This window comes from Acomys minous (genome assembly GCF_964271855.1).
Source record: "Acomys minous genome assembly, chromosome: 6".
Lineage (NCBI taxonomy): Eukaryota > Metazoa > Chordata > Mammalia > Rodentia > Muridae > Acomys > Acomys minous.
The window spans coordinates 121523861-121533869 of NC_140487.1; positions in this window are offsets into that span (position 1 = coordinate 121523861).

Sequence of the window (10009 nt, forward strand, 5' to 3'; positions counted from 1 at the left end):
ACAGCCTAAAATCACCCGGAAAGGGGGGGGGTCTTCAATGAGGGGGTTGTCTATATTGGGTTGGCCTGTGGGAGATTGTCTTAATAAAGTTAGTTGCTGTGGGAAGACCCAGCCCACTGTGGGTGACACCATTCCCTATGTAGGGGGATCCTGAACTGTATGAGAGTGGAGAAATCCAGCTGAGCGCATGTACACAAGTGACTATGCCTGCATTCATTTCTCTCTGCTCTTGGATGTCAGGGTGATCTGACACGCTGCCTCGGCTTTGGCGTGGTGATGCACTGTACCCTGTAACTGCAAACTAGGACCAACCTTTCTCCTCTCAGTTCCTCTTGTATTTTATCATAGCCACAGAAATGAAAAGTGGTTCTCACGTACTCTGGTGCCTCACCTTTGACCATGTCCCCTGGAGGGGGAGATCTGGTGGCACTCAGAGGAAGGACAGCAGGTTACCAAGAAGAGACTTGATACCCTATGAACATATACAGGGGGAGGTAATCCCCCTCAGGAACAGTCATAGGGGAGGGGAGTAAGGGGAAAATGGGAGGGAGGGAAGAATGGGAGGATACAGGGGATGGGATAACCATTGAGATGTAACAAGAATAAATTAATAAAGGAGAAAAAAAAAGAAATGAAAAGTGGAGCAGCTAGTAATGATGTGCACATCCTGATCTCTTTGTGCAATATTATAATACAGGATGCGAATATGCCCTGGACCATCCCTGCTGTCTCCTGTCGGTTATAGCAGTTGGCTGGGGCCGGAGGCATCTGAGAGCTCACCAGGATGTGTGCACAGCAGGGAGGGAGGCAGACTCTTTACACACATGGACTTTCCCTGGAGCAGTGTCTGAAGACCCCTAGGCTTCTGCATCCTAGCTCCGGAAGGCGTGCACACCGCTAGCACATTCTCAAAGGCGAGCAGCAAGGCACCGGTCCAGGGAAGGGGTCCACGAGAGTTTGTGGCTCTCAGAAGGTCTCTATGATGCAACCGGAAGACCTGTGTCCTAGTCCTGGCTTTGTTGGTCATCTTTGTGAGTCCCAAGTTCCCAAGGTGCAAAATGAGAGGACCTAAGCTTGGCCCCCAAAGCCTGGGCTTCTGGGCTGGCATGTGGGAGGCTACCAGGCAGGACAGAGACAGCTGGGGCTCCAGTCTCTGGGCCTCAGAAAGAACCATTACCCAATCCAGTCATCTCTGGGCACAGTATTCACTGGTTCATTACTGTTTAATTTAATCACCAAATGCCATCCAAATGCCATTTATTCTGCCTTCTCACCAGAGACCTGCCTATTTATTTCACATTTCAAATGGGTTGCTCATGATCCTGTCGTTGGGGCTTTATTTTGTAATTCATCTGGTGAGTTCTGACAAGTTGAAAATGATGCTGTATTGAGCCACCTCCTGGCCCTCCTCTCAGGGGCTCTTTCCTTAATGGACCTCCCCTGTGCCTCTTTTTATCGGGGAGGGAGAACCTGCCCCCCATACTCCCACAGTCCTGATGGATAGTAAGAGAGAGGAGGAAGCAGAGCTCTGTCTTCTCTTGCTTCCAGGAGACTCAAATCTGAATCTCAACCACCTCTTTGCACCAATGCCTATCTCTGAAAAAAAGCAGTTCCATTTTGCTGGGCCCGGGGACACAAGCCTGTGGTTGCAGCTACTTGGGAGGCTGAGGCAAGAGGATTAAAAGCTCAAAGTAGTCTGGACTACGAAGTGAGTTCAAGACCGATCTAGGCAACTTAGTGAGATCCTGCCTCAGAACAACAGCCCTGGGGACTTGAGGGTGGATGGTTCAATGGTAAAGTGCATACCTTACAAACATGAGAACCTTCTGGCCTCTACATGCTTACACATATGTGCACACACTCACGCATGCACACACACTCTCACACATACACTCACATGCACACACTCACACATGCACACACACTCTCACATACACACTCACATGCACACACTCACACATGCACACACACTCACACACACTCACATATACACACTCACACAGACATACACACATACTTTCACACACACTCACACACATACTCTCTCACACACACACACTCTTACACATTCTCACACTCACATACACACTTTTACTCACACACCCTCATACACACACACTCACATACACATACTCACAGACACACATACCCTCTCACACACACACACACACACACACTCTTACACATTCTCACACACTCACATGCACACTTTTACTCACACACACTCATACACACACACTCACATACACACACTCACAGACACTCACACACATACTCTCATACACACTCACACACACACTCTTATACATTCTCACACACTCACATACACACTTTTACTCACACACTCTTACACATTCTCACACACTCACATACACACTTTTACACACACACACACTCACACACACACTCTTACACATTCTCACACACTCACATACACACTTTTACTCACACACACTCATACACATTCTCACACACTCACATACACACTTTTACACACACACACACTCATACACACTTTTACACACACACACATACACAAACACACAGGAGGGATGGGGATATAACTCAGTGATACACTCTTGCCTAGTTTGGAGAAGACTCATAGTTCAATGCCTGGAACTGGCGAGAAAAAGCAGTTACCAGCTGTACGCCATCATTTGGGGTATAGACGTTTTGCTGGTTAGTTTTGTGTCAACTTGACACAAGCAAGAGTCACAGGAGAGGAGGGAGCTTCAATTGGAGAAAAATGCCTCCATAGGATCAGGCTGCAGGCAAACCTGTAGGGCATTTTCTTAATTAGTGATTGATGGAGGAGGGCCCAGCCCATTGTGGGTGGGGCCACCCTTGGGATGGGTGGTCCTGGGTTCCATAAAAAAGCAAGCTGAGCAACTTATAAGGAGCAAGCCAGGAAGTAGCACCCCTCCATGGCCTCCGCATCAGCTCCTGCCTCCAGGTCCCTGCCCTGTTTGAGTCCTGACCTGACTTTCTTCATAGTCCTGATTATGACGTGGAAGTGTAAGCTCTTGCTTTGGCCATGGTGTTTCATCACAAGCAAGAACCCTAAGATGGCAATGCACCCCAAAACTTCCTAGTATAGAAGAAGAAAGAGGCTTAGGGGAGGCTACGCAGGGAAGCAAAGGCAGGTTGAGTTCCAGTTTTGTTACTCAGCCATTGGCTGAGGTCTTCACTTCCTGGGCAGTGGTTTTCTAGCTCCACACCTGAGGATAATCACTTGTGAAAAGGGATGGTAACTGCTTTGCAGTTACAGGGTGATTTCCAAGGCTAACCAGGACGACCCGTGCTGGGCACGTGTGCAGTGCTCCCTAGTAGCTGTGACATCATTTTACTAGAACACAGCAGCCCAGCTGGATCTTGCCAAGGGGCAGGAGTGGAAAGGTCAGAGACCTGGCGACATCAAATTCAGCAAGGGTGTCAGAGTACGGTCTCCTGCTGCAGCCTCCCAGTGGGAGGTTCTCACACTGTCCTCCCACCTTCAGGCCTGGCTGGGAGGCTGCCAGGTCCCAGTTCAACCCCTCAGCCCTCCCAGGCTGTGGCTGCCCAACCTGGCTGCTGAGCAAGCACTCTTGGAGGGCTATCGATCTGAGAGATCATTGACACCTCAGCTTGAACCCAAAGCCCATGTCTAGACTTAGGCGTCCGTGATGCAGGCCTGGAAACTTCTAGCCAGCCTTCCCAGCCCATCTACTCACTGTTCCTGGGAAGCCCCCACTTAAGCCTTCTGACCCTAATAGCCCTGGTGGAGCAAGGGCACAGCCGACTAGAACATCCACTTCCTGTGTGTCCTCTTCCCACAAGGAGTGTCCCAGGCCTCTTGGCGTCTTGGAAGAATTTATTTGCCCTTTTGAATAGTGTTGGCTACCGTCCCTGTGTGGGAGGCTTGGCAAAAAGACTTAGGAAAACCTCACGCAATGAGGCAGTGATTGCTGGAGTCTTTATCCTGCCTTTGTCACCCAGGACACAGGCATGTTTGCTATCATGCTGCTGCAGTTGGCTCCTGTCGGTCCCGCCACCCACTCCCTACCCACAGGCCTCTTTGCTCCCCTGTATTGCCCGACTCCCTCTTAGATCCCAATTTCCCACCCAAAAATACACCTCCCAGCCCTGGAGCCTCATGGAGCTGTGTTTTCAGGTTCCTTTTTCATTTGATGAGGATTTTTTTTGTGTGTGTGAAAACAACCTCCTCTTGCTTCCTCAGGAGTGTACTACCTATGGCCCCAGCCCCCTCTCTACAAGCCAGCCTCCCTCAGCAGAGCAATATGAGCCCTGAGTGAGGTTAAGAATGCTCCAGCAGGGTGGGTGGGGGGGCGGCGGGCAGCGAGCGGCGGGGGGTGGGGTGGGGGGTGGGCATAGTGGGCTAGAGTTAGGCACACACCTTTAATCCCAGCACTAGGGAGGCAGAGGCAGGTGGATCACTGTGAGTTTGAGGCCAGCCTGGTCTACAAAGCAACTCCAGGACAGCTGAGGCTACACAGAGAAACCCTGTCTCGAAAAACCTTAAGAAAAAAAAAAAAAAAAGAATGTTCTAGCAGCCATGCTTAAACAGAAAAGGGTGCCGTGCCATAAATTCCCAGTGTGTGTGTGTGTGTGTGTGTGTGTGTGTGTGTGTGTGTGTGTGTGTGAGATGTCACCAAGACCATGCAGATGATGGCCACTTAATCCATGCAAAAAACGATGGCTGGTGGCTGTGCTCTTTGCTTCTGTCTGCACCAAGACTTGGGAATCGATGTGTGGTTTGTTTGAAACCATATCACCCCTGGACTCAGACTTTATGCCACTTCATATGCTCAGAGGTCACCTGTGGCTATGACCATGGAACCAGACAGCCAGTGCCTCTGGAACTCACCAGGGATGGGGGTGTGGACTCCTGTTCTTTTTTTTTTTTTTTTTTTTGAGACAGGGTTTCTCTGTGTAGCCTTGGTGGTCCTGGACTCCCTTTGACCAGGCTGGCCTTTGAACTCACAGAGATCTGCCTGGCTCTGCCTGGGATTAAGGCATGTGCCACCACACTCAGCTTCTTATGTCCCATGAGGCTATCTTTTAAAAAATGTGTTTGCTTGTTTATTTAATGTATATGAGTGTTTTATCTGCAGGTATACCTGGGTGCCAGAAGAGGACATCGGATCACATTACAGGTAGTTGTGAGCCACCATGTGGTTGCTGGGAATCGAACTCAGGACCTCTGGAAGAGCAGGTGGTGCTCTTAACCACTGAGCCATCTCTCCAACCCGAGGCTATTTTTCTTTTTTTTAAAATTGAGCCTGGACTATCTTTCATAGCAGTGACACACAACCATATTTCAGTGTCAGAAAAATCCAGATATGGTGATCTGGGCTTTTTGAATTTTTCTGTAGTTTTTGAAAAATGGAGCTGGCGAGATGGCTTAAAGGTTAAAAACGCTTGCTGCTCTTGCAGAGGACCCTGTTCCCATTCCCAGCACCCACACTGGGCAGCTGACAGCCTTCTGGGGGATCCATGCTCACTTTTGTCCTGCAGGGACACCTGCATGCACACAGCACACATACAAGCAGGCACACACACCTACACATAAGTAAAAAGCAAGCAAAAATTTTAAAAAATTACATTTGTTTACTGGTGTGTGAGCATGTGGAGGTCAGAGGCTGACTTGTACGAGTCAGTTCTTTCCTTTCACCATCTTGGTCGCAGGGATTAAACTCAGCTTGTGAGGTGCCTGAATTGAGACGTACATAGCTCCTTGCTGTGGGTGTGCCTCAGTGGTACACTGTCTGGGCTGCAGGAGGCCCTGGCTTTGACTCTCAGCTCTGAGGGGGGGGGGAAGCAAATACAGATAAACAAGCAAACAAATAAAACCTTAAAAAGAAAAAAAAAAAAAGGAACAAAGGAAAGCAGCTAACCCCATCCCCAGCCTCAGAGCTGGCTGTGTTCTGCCTCAAGAGTTCAGGCCACTGGGCATTCCTATAAATGGGGCTGTGAACAGACAGGAAAGAGACACTCAAATCAGACAAGCCCCAGGGGCAGTTTTTAAGATTGTTGCTTGTCCCGGGTATGGTGGCGCACGCCTTTAATCCCAGCACTTGGAGGCAGAGGCAGGTGGGTCACTGTGAGTTCAAGGCCAGCCTAGGTCTACAAATTGAGTCAAGGACAGCTAAGGCTACACAGAGAAACCAAAAAAAAAAAAAAAAAAAAAAAAAAAGAAAAGAAAAAGATTGTTGCTCATGCTTGCAATCCCAGTGCTAGCAAAGCAGAGGCAGGAGGATTGCTATGAGTTTCAACCCAGCCTGGGCTTAATATGTGAAGTGGGGTGAGTGGGCTGAAGCTCAGCGAACAACTTAGGACGCTGTTTCTCTCTTTCTATAATGTAGGTCTTTTGGTGACAGGTATGTTTACCCACTGAGCCATCTCACTGGATCTTCAAAAATTATCATTATTGTGTGTGTGTTTGTGTGCGCCCGCATGTGTGTGCGCGTGCACGCGCTGTGTATGAGCATGCTTGTGTGCACCCACACATGGGTGAAGGTTCCCAGGGAGACCAGAAGAGAGTGTCAGATCCCTGAACTTACAGAGGGGTGTGAGTTGCCCTCTGAACTTTCATCTTCTGAAAGAGCAGCAAACTCTGGTAAGTACTAAGACATCTCTCTAGCCCACTTTTTCCTAAAAATTATTATTGTCATCGTCATCATTACTAATGTGTACATGTGTGTATGTTTGTACACGGGCATGTCCCTGAGGTTAGGAGCATGTCCTGGAGCTGGCATTACAAGCAATTGTAAGCGGCCTGATGTGGGCGCTGGGAATTGAACTCTGGTCCTCTTCAAGAATAATACATGTTCTTAACCACTGAGCCATCTCTCCAGCCCGCTTTTTCTTGTTCTGTTTGAAGTAGTGTTTCATACAGCCCATGCTGGGATTGAACTCACAAAGCAGCCAAGGATGACCTTGAACTTCTGATCCTCCTGCTTCCTTCCACCGTAGGGCTTGCTGCATGCCAGGCAAGCACTGGATTACTTACTGTCTGTGCTACAAACCAGCCTTGCACCGCTGGCTTTCCCAGCAACCCCTCTTTCTTGTTATCGGTGTCTTGGAAACCCTGACACAGTGCCCCCCTGGCCCCATGTGGCCTCCCCCTTGCTGTGCAGCCACCTTCTTTTCTTCCTCAAATATCCTTTCACAGATTTTCATGAGACCAGTGTCTAAAACCTTCCTCTGGAAGCCGCTGTCCCAATGGCCCTCAGCACCTGTCTCCTCTTGGGTCCTCAGTAAACGTGTGCTTTATGAAAAAAGGGGGCACCAAGTTGAAAAAGACTCAAAACCGTGCTTAGAATTCACTGACATCTTAGTGACCACAGAGCGATGGCTCACAGTCAGTGCTGAGGTCTGCGTGTGACGTGTAGCCGCCAACGCACCTGTGTTGGAGGCGTGGTCATTGGCAGGTGGGTCTAGTCTTCTCTCAATCACTAGATTATAAGGGTTCTGACAGATTTATCAGAACTATTTGGGAGGGGGAGATTAGTATGGAGAGTGGGAGCTAGGTCAGAAGAAACAGGCAATTAGGGCTTGCTTTTGAAGTACATGGCCCTCCCATGTGTGTATCCCCTTGTCCCTTTGTCATCTCTTTTTTTACTCTTCCCACACCACCATGAACGAGGGGATTCATCTTCCTTTGCCATGCCCTTCTGTCTCCCAACAGCCCAGAAGCACCAGAGCCACAGACTATGACTGGAGACTTCTGAGACCAGGAGCCAAAAACACTGTTCCTCCTTCAACCCGTTTCTCTTAGGTCTTAATCATGGCGACAAAAAGTCCGACTGGCTCCATCAGTCCAGTCCAGGTTTAGACAGCTAGGATGGCTAGATCGTGTTCGAGGGCCGGTGTGGCTTCTGAGAGCTTGCCTGCATGGTCACAGAAGCCTGGGCCATGGTGAGAAGAGCCTGGGTCAGCTCTTCTAGAAAGCACATCCCAGAGAGAGAGAGAGAGAGAGAGAGAGAGAGAGAGAGAGAGAGAGAGAGAGAGAGAGAGAGAGAGAGACACTGCCCCTGACTCATGGCAACAATCTCTGCTTACTTCAGGGAACGTTTCCATACCAGCCAGGGACTAGACAACTTATTTTTGATTCCATAAATGTTTGGGGTTAAAATGTATCCAAAGGGCCCAGGGGAGTCTCACCTTACGTCTGAGGGTGACCACATCGCTCCCTCCAGCTTCAGCGAGGCTAGAAGCAGACATTCTACAGGCATCTCTGGTCTCCGCCCATCAGTCACCAAGGCAAAGGTCTGCTGAGCCATCTGAGGGTGACCTCTCTTGTTGCTGGGCCAGTGGACACTCATGTGCTTTAGTCTCCCTGGTGATCCCAGCTAACAGCAGTTGGGAGAAGTGCCACTAGCATGGGTGTATGACATTCAGATGGCTGTTTTGCTCTTTGAAAAAAAAATATATATTCTTAGTACACTTTATTTAGCACGTGGGTATGTGTGTGTAGGTCAGCAGGGTCTATTTTCTGCTTCCACCATTTGGAGCCAGGAGATTGAATTCAGGTTGTAGGCTTGGAAGGAAGTAAATTAAAGGGCTCTTTGTTCTGGGGGACGTTTGGGACACTTGGATGAGGTGCCAAGAAGCCAATGCTTTCCTCATTGCTTCCCAGACATCTCTGAGAGTGTGTGCCCGCCCATGCAGGCACACTGGTCAAGGGAGCAGCTCAGGGTGGCCTCCCGGGGGTCCAGGACACTGCACCCCACCCAGGGAGGCTGACTGCAGCCTGCTCTGCCTTTCTTGTGTGGTCCTCCTTCCAATCACGCCGCTTCCAGGAGACAGGGACGCGGGAAGTCAGGAGGGGCTCATTCCCCTCCTGTGCAGCAAGGTGCCCTCAATCATAGGCTCCTGCAATTTTCTGAGCTGTCGGTTTCCCACTTGGCGGGGGTTTGCCTGCTGAGCCCAGGCGGAGAGGAAATGAGCCTGAGGGGCCCTGAGACCAGCGGCTGCCTCCGCTTGCTTTTGATTAAAGCAAATCTGGGTGTGAGTTGTGTTAGCAGGCTCGGTCCTCATCACTGGGGCTGGGAAGCCCTCACTTGCTTGTGTGCTGAGTGGTGTTGAAGGAAAGGGCCTCTGCCGTCCACCAGGGCCAGAACTGTCGTCAAGCCCAGGCTGGCTTTTCCCCGCTCCCCCTAACCCTGTTCTCTGTGATAAAATTATGGTTATAACTGTAGCAATAGTGGTAATAGCTGTTATCATTGGCTGAGTGCCTGCTGCATATTAGAAACGGCGCTTGTGTCCACGTTGTGTATTGAGTGACGTAGGCATGTGCTTACATATATTATGAAATGTAATTGCAGGAGGAGTATGTAGAGATCAGATTATTGAGTATGTACAATACTTTCATTCTTTACATGCTAACTTAAGTGTCAGAGAGGTAGAAACACTTGCCTGGGGTCACACAGCCAAGAAGGGTGAAGCTGAGACCAACTCCCAGCTGCTTGACGTCAGAGCTCCTGCCTCACCTTTGGGCTTCTGCCTTGACCTCCCACTCCTCTTTTTAGGGGTACTTCTGCGCCTTTCCAACTCCAGCATTTCCTCTCACGTTCCAAAAGAGATAGAAGCCAAGGTGTCGCCGTCCTTCACCCAGAGTGCAGCTCTGTGGTCAGGCGCCTGCTCACCAGACCAAGAGCTCAGATTTCCTCCCCAGCACTACAAAATTCATCGGTCAGTCTCACCTGATGACACCAATCAGCACTGCCAAAATTTCTATGCCTTTCTCATTAAAAAATAAAAATAAATTATGTGTTTGTATGCATACTACAGCAGCATAATGTGAGGGTAAGGGGACAATTTTCAGGAGTTGGTTCTCTTCTTCTGTCATGTGCGTTCTGGGGCTCAACTCAGGCCCTCGGGTTTGACAGTAACACAGTTAGCCACTGGGTCATCTCACAGGATGCCTCATTTTCATTCTTTCTAGATCCTCCTATGCTCAGCCATGCACCCAACAGGTGGCCTGGTGGCAGCCTTCTGGCCTGTCTCT